The following is a 12891-nucleotide window of genomic DNA, read 5'->3' on the forward strand; positions in this document are numbered from 1 at the left end:
AGGGGCTGCTCGGGGCTGCTCGACCCCCCGCTCCCCTCTTGGCGGCCAGAGGAGTGGTTTGCGCTCCCTTGGGAAAAGTAATTGGATTCCCGGCTCCCTTCAGCCGGGATCGGCGGAAATCGGAGGCAGAGCCTGCAGGTTGCGGGGGGGAGAGGGGGGAAGGGGGAGAAGAGAGGTCGGGGAGCAGCGGCTTGGGAAGGAAACTTGGTGAAAGCACCACTCTGCCCTGACTTGTTGGCGTGCTTGTTTCTGTACAGGCCGCCGTAGAAAGCTGGGTGGTCAGGAAGGATCAACCGAGATTACCCTGGTACCCTAACCACCCGGCACGTGACTCTTGCCCCTCCAAGTTGTCGTCATTCTGAAATTCACCTGGTTGCTGATCTCCGGGAAGAGATGTAATTTGGAACGTTTGAGTCTTTCAGCCACCACCACCTCGTTTTTCTCTCAGAGCTCTCCTTGGAGCTAAGATGGGGAAAGAGCCCTGCCAACTCTGGGATCGGAGATAACTCTTGTTAACGGGGGTACCTCGGGAGAAAGTAACATTCTCACCAGAATCATCCAGGGAAGTACCTGCTTTAGCAGTAGCGAACTTCCCTAAATTGTCTTTCCTTTGGGGAGATGGAGCAGAAGTGAGAGCCTTAAGCAGAGTTTTTGGCCAAAATGATAGGAATGTGCTAGGAATTTAAGTGACCAACTTATCCCTCTTCTGATTGTTTTTTTTCTCCTTATTTACTGTACTTAACTCATTCATTCATCTTCAAACAAGCTTTTATTGGGCGCTTTCTATGTGCCATTCTCTGATGCACTTACCAGGGATACATCAGTGAATAAAACAAGTCCCTGCACTCCTGGAATCTCATTATAGTTAAGACAATACATGTACAACAAATAGATAGACAGTACAATGTCATGTAGCGATGAATGCCACGAGGACAAAACAGACTAGGACAAAGATACAGGTAAGAGTAGTGTGGTTTTTTTAAATACTTTAGGTAAATTGATCTGGAAAGGCCTCTTTGATGAAGTCATGTTCAAATTGTGGTCTGAGTGAAATGAGGGAGAAAGCCAAGCAAATGTCTCGGGGAAGGAACTTTCCAGGCAGATAAAAGAACAAGTACAAAGGCTCTCAGGCCAGAGTGTATTTAGGGAACTTGAATTAGTGGGAAGCAAGGAGGCCAACATGAATGCTATACAAGGAGCAGGAAAACAGAGATGGTCTTTCTGACTTCTTCCTCTGCTCCTATCTAACCCATCAGATTAATCATTCTAAATCTTCACTTTAGTACATCTCTTTGTGCTTCCAAGTTTCATGGCTATATTTTCTATTCCATTAAATTTAAGTTCTTTTGATTGATTGTCAAGCTCTTGCCCTAATCTAGTTCCCTCTTAACCTTTGAACCATTTTTCAGTCTACTCCTTTAGTTCTAGTTAGGTCTGTCTCTCAAGTATATTCATGTTCATTTACTTCCTTTTTTTTTTTCTTTTTTAAGATTTTATTTATTTATTTATTTATTTGACAGAGAGAGATCACAAGTAGGCAGAGAAGCAGGCAGAAGAGAGGGGGAAGCGGGCTCCCCGACCAGCAAAGAGCCCGCTGTGGGGCTCCATCCCAGGACCCTGAGATCATGACCTGAGCCGAAGGCAGAGGCTTAACCCACTGAGCTACCCAGGTGCCTCAAATTTTCCTATGTGTATTGTTTATGGATCTACCCTCACACAAGTTAGTATTGATTCAGTAAGGATGTATGGTTGCAGATGACAAAATCCAACTCAAATTGGCTTAAGTAGAAAAGGGAATTTGTTGGCTCATATAACTGAATAGCTCAAGATAGTTTTGTTAGACGTCGCTTGGCTGAAGGGTTCAAATCATGTTGTCAAGATTTGGATTCTCCCTGACACATTAGCTCTTTCCTCTGCTGTTGGCTTCATTCTCCAGTTCCACAAATGAACAACCAGCAACTCTATGGTCGCATTATCTTCACTACCAGCAAAGGTCAAGAGCCTATTCCTAAACCAATCACTGTTGCCAGAGAAAGAGATGCTGGGATTGGCCTGCACTGATTGATAAGGCCATCCCCAAAGTTGAGTCTATCAGTAACATGTGAATGGCACAAGAAGGTGATTTTAGGAAAATAGGAGTGTTGTTATCAGAGGACGGGTGGATATGTCTTGGATAATGAGAACAGCAGACATACCACACACCCCTGTTCTTCTCTTGATTCTTTAAAACATTCTTCCACTACATATGCCTTCAAAATGTTTATGCCTATTCAATGCAATAATATTATTTACCACCAAAAATATGCTCACTTCCTCTCCAAAGAGAGAGGATCCAAATTCTCATATAGTTCCTGAAGATAACTCCCAAGTCCAGAACAGCAGGGTAATAAGTATGTTTCTCTATTATACAACAATATATTTCCTCCAGGTTTAGTAACCTAAAGCTACAAGATAAAATTAGCTACAAAAAATTAGCTACAAAATACTTAATATATAATGACAGAAAAAGAAAAGAACAACTGCAACGAAAACTCATATTTGGAAAAATGACTAAAGGCAAACACATAGTGGTCTTTAATTCATAGCATATATCATGCTGGACAGAAACACCAAGGGCTTCCTATCATTAGAGAGGAGAAAGTTCTTTGATCAACACATCTGGCTGCCATATGTTCAACTATTGGAGAATCTCTCATCCATTGTTCCTCCATGCCATATCTCTAATGGACAGTGAGAGTATAATCTTTCTAGGGACCACGCCTCTTCAACATTCTCTTTCCTGATATAGTGGTGACTGAAAGGAAAAAAAAAAAAAACGAACTTGGTATTTCAGAGATAATTAGCTTTTACTACCAAATAGCTGTGATACTCGTCTGTTATGTAGAATTGTTGCTAGGAAGTAGCTGCATAGGCAGGGAATACATTTTCCAGCTTCTCTATTAGTCTTGGTAAAGTCATACAATTAATTACCTCCTTTGGAATATGAGTGGAAGTGATGTGAATCACTTCTTGCCAATGTGGTTAAGAACTAGGTGTGTCTTCCGTGGTTTCTTTTTCTTCCTCTAGCTGCACTGAAAGGACTCTAAGACCCTAGAGAATAGTCATAAGAGAGCCATGACATAGAAGGAGTCTGGGTAGCTGAATGACCTTGTAGAAGGCCACTTGCTAATCAGGAATACCGATAATGGAATTTACAAAAGTGAAAAATAAACATCGGTGGTGTTACACCAATCAAACTTCTGCACTATGTGTTACAACACTTAGTGCTAAGCCTAATAACTGGCCTTTATTCTCCAGACTTAGGATTTCTCTCACCATACAATTTACTTTTTTTTTAAGTAGGCTCTATGCCCGGTGTGGTATTTGAACTCATGACCCTGAGACCAAGAGTCCCATGCTCTACAGACTGAGCCAGCTAGGTGCCACAGTTTTCTTTCCTTCTTACTAAGCTTCCAGTCTGTTTGCTCCTGGCCAATATCATGGGGAAAAAAACCTCCAAAGCTAGATGTTATCTTAAGCTGTAGTCTTTGCATCTAGATTCCAATATGGGTATTTTTATCTTTCCATAATACACCGTGGTATACTCCTCACTTAGTGGTCTCCATTTTGGTTTCTGCCTGAGAATAATTTGAAACAATAGCTACTAAAAAAAAAAAAAAAGAAAAGAAAAGAAAAAGAAACAATAGCCCCTAGTTTTGCAAGGGGGGACATGGGCATAGTGGTGCTGGAGGGAGTAGCATGGGATAATTATCACTTTCTAAGCAGGCAGGAATTGCTTGACAGAGGCTTGCGTGTGTTCAGACTTCTCCCAAGTGCCAGTCTTTTCCATTTCTTGCCTTCATTGGCATTAAAATTCTCTTGGGGCTTTTCCAACTCTAATGGCTCCAGATTATTGGAATTTCTGTCATATCTGATTGCAGCCTTTAGCAACAATGGTCACTTATAACAAAGCAGTATTTTTCCCTCTCAGGCTTAGATAAATCAAGTTCAATCCTAAACTTGAGTCTTTCTTATAGGACCTAACTGAAAGCCAACATGCCAACATGTAATAGTTGGTGTACTCTGGTATCTGACCTTTTAGTAACATTTTCTACATTTCATACTTGATAGGCACATGTTTTGAATTCTCATGTACAACAGGTGCCACTTTAATGTACTATTTGCTATTGAATTCCCAGCCCAATATAGATGAGGCCTCATCTGAATCAACTGATTCAACATTTTAAGATCTTTCACTTGCTAATCCCTACTTCTGGTACCAATTTGTGAATTGTTAGAGCTATTTTAGTTGCAGGTGACAAAAAACACAAACTGACTTATACAAAAAAGAATATATTGGCTATCAGCTCACATAGCTAAGGAACTAGTGATATATTTAGCTTAAGGCATAGCTTGATCCAAGGGCTTAAGCAATGTCATTAGAATTCTATTTTGTTTCATCTCTTGGCTCTGTCTTCTGTGTTGGCTTCATTCTCAGGCTCCATATGGTGGCTCCTGGCAGCTCCAGTTCACGTAATCCTTACTGTTAGCAATCTCAGTGGAAGAGTACATGCCTTTTTCCCAGAAGTGCCAGCAATAATCTCCTTATATCTTATTGGCTTTGATTAGGACATGTGACCAGAAGAATGATTACTCATATTGTTAAGAGTGGAGTCCAGTCTTCCTAAAAGATGTTGACTGAGAGCAATAGAGAAAAATAGGGTATGGTTATCAAAAGAATGAATGCTGAGTGGCAAAAAACCAAATGTCTCTCATTAGATACCAATGCGTAGTGATTCCTAATTGCTTCACATGTGTTGGTTTTATCTCCTTCACTGGACTGTAAGTCTCTCTGGAGCAGGATCATGTATTATATGTCTTAACGGTGCTAGCCCAGCAGGCAGTCCTTAGATACTGGCTGATTGATAGCCTCTTCGTGTAACACTAAAGATGGCACACCAAAGAGGGTAAAAAGACCTTAATAAAAGGATGATTTACAGAGATGTGGGAAGGGTTAAGGGAACCCACTAGCAATGGTAAAGCACTTAACTGGTAACAAGGAGAAGACTGAAACCTGGAGGAGCAGCGGAAAGGAACTTTGGAGAGCTACAGTTTAGAAGGGGATGTCTGACAAACGTTCTGACTATAAATAGAGAAATGCAGCCACTGCCAAATGTGGCCCAGGAGGGGACTGGGGAATAAACACTTGTCCTCTTTTCCCCCAGTCTCCAGACTTCTGTTGGTACCTCTCGTTGGCCAAATTCAACCAGAAGCTATAGGGCTTAGATAATAGATAAAGTCTGTGGAGGTCAGCCTTCAGTATAGAGCAAGGTAAATGGGATGAAAAATGGATCTGGAGGAGCAAATGGAAAATAACCAGGACATCCTTGTTATATTCCTTAGAGCAACCCTCAATAAAAACTACTCCTGTTTTTTAAGTGTTAACCATATAGCCTGATTTCCCAAGAAAATCTAATTTTATCTTTTCCAATACATTTGTTAAATATATAACTAATGTGGCTTAATTTTTATAGCATTTTAAGACTTTAACATTCATGAATTCATAAAGCATGAAAAATCTTTTGTTAGCCTATGTAGTTAAAAAGCTATCATCATTGTTATTGATAGGAACTCTTCAAGAATATTGTACCTGATAATCCATCAGAAAGCCCTGGCACAGAACTTGTCAAATAGTGACAAATTTGATAAATGTTTGATGATTTGAAGAATGATTAAATGAATAAATTAAAGCATTTAGAGCCAGACTCTAAGTGAGAAAATAGATAGGTTTTCCTTGTTTAAGGTTGGTGCTAGCTATATAACATCTACCAATCCTGTCTCTTAAAATCTGACATTGGCTTCTTTTTTTTTTTTTTTTTTTCTGACATTGGCTTCTTAACTGTTGATCAAGGTCTTATCTCATAGAAAATGGAGCTGCAATAAATTTTCTTTGTCAACCTTTAGAAGTAAAAGGTTTTATAATTAACTGTCATGCTAATAAACTCACTATAAAGTCCATTTCTGTTAAGGGACTTTTTTTTTTAATCTAAAACTGAGTTACCTCATGGAATTGTCATTTAAATGTAAAAAATATATATTTGCTTCAGTATATAAACTGACATTATAAAATATCAGTCCAAACTGTTTCTCTAACAGATTTTAGTTAAGCCAAAAATCCATGCTTCTATTCTTTGGCAATCTTGGGTATATAGGCCTTGAACAGTTTATAAAACGTTTTCATGTGACTCACCATTTATTCATACAACAAATGGTATTGAGTACCTTACCTACTGTGTACCACACATAATCTCTGCCCTCGTAGAACTTACAGCATAGAGCATTGTTTCTCAAACCTTAATGAGAATATAGATCACCTGAGGAGATTATGGAAATGCAGGTTCTAAGTCTGAGATGGGACCCAAGATCACATTGCTAATTAGCTTCTGAGTGACGCCACTGCTTCTGGTGTAAGGACAACACTTTGAGTAGCAAGAAGCTAATAGGTTCCTTAATTCCCACAACAACTTCATAAGAAATTATCAGTGTTTTTTTATTTTATTATCTTGAGTACTTGTACTATGTACAAAGCACTGTGTTATTAACACTTCAATAAAGATAAACAGTTCCATTGCACAGAGGCCTTTTGGAAACTCACCATATAGAAGGGAAAAAACTAGTATAAAAAATAATTATGAATATGATTCTATTTATATGAAATATCCAGGAAAGATAAATCTATAAAGACAGAAGATAGCTTGGTGGTGGGAATGGGGATTAGTTGTAAATCATCATGAAGGATCTTACTGGGGTTATGAAAATGTTTTAAAAACTGGATATAGCAATGACTGCACAACTAAAAAATATACTAAAATCATTGAATTGTACACACTCAAAAAGGGATGAATTTCATAATATATAAATTATACCTCCATAAAGTTGTAAAAAAACCAATTATTATATAATGTGAAAAAATGCAATAATAAACATGTGGTCTTAACTCAGTTTTTGTAACTCCCTTTAATTGGCAAGAAAATGGAGCTCACAGAGGCTAAGGCTAAGTGATTTGCTTAAAGTCACGGCATAACTAGTTTATGACAGGATTAGCATATAAATCTAGTTCTAGTAAGCCAAGACTAGTTGGTATCAGAAACCTCATCTCCAGAGGAGGCATAGAGGTGATGCCAGGAAATAGATACCCTTCCACCAAGTGGAGGTTATACCTCTTGCAGAACTGTCTTTTTTTTTTTTAAGATTTTATTTATTTATTTGACAGAGAGAGAGAGAGATGACAAGTAGACAAAGAGACAGGTAGAGGGAGAGGGCGGAGCAGGCTCCCCGCCGAGCAGAGAGCCTGATGACGGGGCTCAATCCCGGGACCCTGAGATCATGACCTGAGCCGAAGGCAGAGGCTCAACCCACTGAGCCACTCAGGCGCCCCTTGCAGAACTGTCTTCACCCTGTGTAGCAGACATCATCCTGAGTGGAATATCATACACATCCTGCAGTTGATGGGCAGTGCAAGCCAGCTAGCTCCTGGCAGACCCTTTGGCTTCATCGGGGTTCTTAGATTCAAGCAATGAAAATTAATTCTGACTGATTTAGTAGCAAAGAAAGTGGCCAATTCACAGAATCACTGTGAGGGTTGAGAACCTAGCTCAGAGCTGTGCAACCAAGAACGATACCCAAAATCATGCTGCAGAAACAAAGTGCGGACACTGCTATCACCGATGCTGCTAAGCATATTGGACTCTACCCCTTTCTTCTACCACCACCGCTGCCCTGGGAACTCAATTTGGCCACGACTGCACTGTTGCAAGAGAACAGACTGCTACCTTTGTTTCCTTTTGTTTTTAGTTCTCTACTCAAGGCTAAGCAGGTGCTTCTGATTGGCAAAGGGCAGGTTATGTACCTGAATCCAAGCTGCAAAGGCAGATGGTTAAGTTTTTGACAACTTCTGTCAGTTTCTAGATAGTGAGAATAGGGGATTCACTTCCCACTTTGTTCCAAGATTCAAATATCACTGAATTCTCTAAGGTAAGAGAGTTCAGATGCTGGGCCACTGAAATAAAAACAACCAACAAAAAAAGATGTCCATTATAGCCTTGCATAAATGATGGCTCAAGAAAAAGCAGCATCGATGTAAAGTAGAAGGTTGTTAGAAATGCAGAATCTCAGGTCCTATTCCAGATCTGCAAAATCAAGATCTGCTTTCTAACAAGTGTCTGAGGTAATTTGTGTGCACATTAAAGTTTTAGAAGTGTTGCTCTATATTAGACAACACGTATTTCTTTTCAATTTTCAAAGATCAGTCACCATTAGGCTCTATTTATCCACAGGGTTGCCAGATTTAATACAGGATGAACCCCAATTAAATCTGAATTTTAGATCAAGAACAAGTCATTTTCAGAATAAATCTGTTCCATGAAATATTTGAGACATAATTACACTAAAAATTAGTTCTTATATATCTGAGATTCAAATGTAACTGGGTATGCAGTATTTTATTTAGCAATCATGATCACCACAAAACTCTCTCACCACAATGAACAGAAATTAACAAAAAGAAGGGTCATTAATGTAACTGCCTACAGGAAAGCATTTACACCAGTTTTCTATTTCGCCACGGTAGGCTCTTAAGTATCCTGAGATGAGAACATGGAAACTCTATATAGCTTCAAACCCACTTGGAGTTCTGCTTATAAGCATTGAACGCTTGAGATCCCCTAAAATATGAAGGTGAATGTTCTGTTAGCCCTGAATATTTTTTTTAAAGATTTTATTTATTTATCTGACAGACAGAGATACAAGTAGGCAGAGAGAGAGAGGAGGAAGCAGGCTCCCTGCTGAGCAGAGAGCCTGATGCGGGGCTCAATCCCACGACCCTGGGATCATGACCTGAGCCGAAGGCAGAGGCTTTACCCCACTGAGCCACCCAGGCACCCTAGCCCTGAATATTAACTGTTCTGTAGGATAAGTTAATTTTTAATACATCTATGAATTACAACTGACTTATTTTAATGAGTTTTGACCAATAACACCTTTATCCCACAGAACCTGACCACATGAACTGAGTAAATAAACGAAAAGAGTGATTACATCACCATTGGCTTCCCTCCGGAGACTGCTATTATCATTTCATTTTCTTCCTAAAGGAAAGAGCTTTCAAACGTTATGTCTGGGAAAGAGGCAGATCGCATCATACATCAATTGGAATTAGAAGCATTACACTCAAAAATTAAAGAAAACTTTTAGTATTCCAAGATATATACCAATTGCATTTATTTGGAAGATGTTTTGAGTCATTTTAACATTTTAGTCAGTCCCAATATTTCCAATCAGCTAAATAGGGGATCTGGGGTGACTGGGATACGGTGGCTTTCCTCTTATAACCTTCTGCATAGTTATCAGTGAGTCACCAATACAGTTTATCAAGAAAAATCTTCCATTTATCATACTCTCACCACGCCTTATCTTATTCTCTTGGCTAGTGATGAAATGTCCAGGGACTGTGAGAGGGATTGCAGTTCCAAGAAGTGGCATATCCTTAGGAGCTGACGAGTGTTAGGGACTAAAATACATAGTGTCCCCCCACAGAGATTTTATATTATATTTGCTACTACCTTTTAATTAATTGTTTGCAAGCTCCACCCTAGAGTCAAATGTCTATACTAGGTGAATGATATGCCCTAGTTTATAGGCCCGGCCATAAATGGGCCTATTAACTAGCCTTTCTTTAAACATTAAATAACAGGGGAAAAATGCATTTATTAGTATACCATCAGTCACTCATACATGCTTTTTCTACAAAAGAGTTAAGCACTTAATTTTTAATAGAGAACAGCTAGAAACTACATAAAGTCTCTTCCTCCCCATTGGTGGACTAGTTAAATAAATAATGGTGGTTGCATGAGATGCAGCCATCACAAATCATCCTTTCCAGGGATCTTTGGAGAAATGGCTGACTCTAGGACTAGAGTAGGCAATTACAAGATGATCCTGGAACACCTTGTCATACCAGAAGGTGTAACAGACTTCTGGATCATGTCAAAAGGGATTCAAGAGTTAACTTGAAAATGCTCTCATTGGTCAAAAAGAGACAATCTGAGTATGAATTAGGATAACTGTAATGGAATGGGTCAATGCATATTATATATGTTTCAATCTATTAGCTCAGATTGATACTCCTATACAAAAAACTGTTGGTGTCCTTGGAAAATGCAAAGAAACTGATTTATGATTTTGAAATCTGGTAAATAAAGAGAATAAATCAAGCATCTTTCTTACTTCTCATTTACATATTGTACCCCAGGGTAACCTAATAGTTGATAAGAGGAGGTTTCAGTTAATAATTGAAGCAAAAATGATAAATACAGCATATTGTAATCCCTAATGAAATAATGCAATTAAGAGGTGACCGTTAATGATGGCTAACTTCACAAAAAGACAAGCAGATACTACTTAACTCCTGTATATATATATTTTTTTTCTTGTCAAAAATAAAACTAGAATTTGATCAAGCCTATATAGCTAAATAATAAGTTATAGAAAATACAAGTGATAAAGGAATATGTTAAATAATATACTAAAATCAGAAAATCCAGGCTATGGAAAATCTTACAGGACAAAGCATATGGTTTTTCTTTAATAAATCAATTGAACAAGAAGGAGGGGAAAGTCATAGATTTAAAGATTTAACACATATTAAACAATTCACTGTGTGGATCTTATTCAGATCCCATTTTTTAAAAAGGTTTATTTATTTAGAGAAGAGAGAGCGCGGGGCAAGAGTCAGGAAGGAGAATCTCAAGCAGACTCCCCACTGAGTGCAGAGCCCAAGGCAGGGCTTAATACCAAGATCTTGAGATCATCACCCTGAGATCATTACCCAAGCCAAAATCAAGAGTCTGACACTTAACTGACTGGCCACCCAGGCGCCCCAGTTTGGATCTCAATTTAAACAGATCTACTACAGCTGACCCTTGAACAACATGGGTTTGAACTGTGGGGGTCCACTTATAAGTGGAATTATTTTGGATAAATACTGTATATGCATTTTCTCTTTTAATTTTCTTAATAACATTTTCTTTTCTTTAGCTTGTTTTATTAAAATATACAGTATATACTACCTATAATGTACAAAATATATGTTAATCTACTGTTTATGTTATCATTGAGGCTTCCAGTCAAAAGTAGGCTCCTAGTATTTAAGGCTTGGGGGATTCAAAAGTAATGGGTGGATTTTCAACTGTGTGGGAGTTGGTGCCCCTAAACTCCACATTATTCAATATCAACTGGGTGATTTTAAAAAAAAGCATTCATGAGACAATTAGGAGAAATTTAATTTGAAATCACTATCTCGAAGAGATATCTGCATTTCCACGTTCATTAGCAGCATTATTCGCAGTATCCATCTACGTTCAGTTCCTTTCTGAATATTTTATATTAAAGCATTTTTATAAGCACAGGAGATGTGATGATGATATTGTCATTACAGGTCAAAAAAGCATTCTATTTTTTATATATAAGCATTCTGAACTATTTGTGGATGAACTATTTGATGTTTGCTTCAACTTAACCTGGAGGTGGGGATGCTTGAATAATCGTTGAAGCCACATGGTAGGCTCAAGGGTGCAGATTATACTACCTTTGTATGTGTTTCAAATGAAATAATTAGCTTTTAAAATTGTGTTTAGAGTATGATCTCAACTTTAAGTTTGCAAAATAAATGCAGAGAATTAGTTCCCCCTTGAATATATGTCCTCCCCCACCTCCCCTTTCTTACCCATTACCTGATCATCCTAATGTTCCCAATAGTTCTTTTCTTCAGGTCCTCTATGTGTACCTATCTCCAAATCAGTTCAGTTCTATAGACAGAGAAGAAAAAAAAAACACAGATGATATTATCGATGAGCCAATTGCATTCTTTGTTCTGTCCTGGGACCAGTACTTTTTGAGATGTTAAGGCATAGAAGACTGATCTGTAGTGAAGAGACCTCCTGCTTCTCTGAGAGAAGTTAACGGATCCTTTGGGGATAAGCCTATGATTTTGATCTCATTAGCATCCTGAGCTCCATTCAAGTGTGACTGACAGTCACACAAGTCAATACAGGAGCATTTTGGGAGAGCCAAGTTAGACAGTTTTTTTTCTTATAGATTAGTGCTTCTGTTCTTACAGAGCTCATCAAAAAACAAATAAGAGCACTTTTGATTCCACAAATGAATGTAATGAAGCTGCATTTCTAAGGAAACTGAATTATTGGGTTAAAAGAGAAATGAAATACTAATCTACTTGTTCAAATAAAAATGTTACTGAAGAAAATGGAAGTGTATTCTAGATGATTATTAGTGCTTTCATTTTCACTTTCTTTAATGCTAGCTTAAGTCATATCTAAAGACTAAATGCAACCTTAAAATAAAGAATATTTAGGGGACGCCTGGGTGGCTCAGTTGGTTAAGCAGCTGCCTTCGGCTCAGGTCATGATCCCAGCATCCTGGGATCGAGTCCCACATCGGGCTCCTTGCTCGGCAGGGAGCCTGCTTCTCTCTCTGCCTCTGCCTATACTCACTCTCTCTCTCTGACAAATAAATAAATAAAAAATCTTTAAAAAAAAAAAATAAAGAATATTTAGATCTTTGCCAGTTTTAATCCCACCAAACATAGTTTATTAAAAATAAAGTAAAATCAAGATGGAAATAGAAATTAGAAATGGAGGGCGCCTGGATGGCTCAGTGGGTTAAGCCACTGCCTTCGGCTCAGGTCATGATCTTGGGGTCCTGGGATCGAGTTCCGCATCAGGTTCTCTGCTCAGCAGGGAGCCTGCTTCCCTCTCTCTCTCTCTCTCTGCCTGCCTCTCTGCCTACTTGTGATCTCTGCCTGTCAAATAAATAAATAAATAAAATCTTAAAAAAAAA

The sequence above is a fragment of the Martes martes genome (genome assembly GCF_963455335.1).
Source record: "Martes martes genome assembly, chromosome: 7".
Lineage (NCBI taxonomy): Eukaryota > Metazoa > Chordata > Mammalia > Carnivora > Mustelidae > Martes > Martes martes.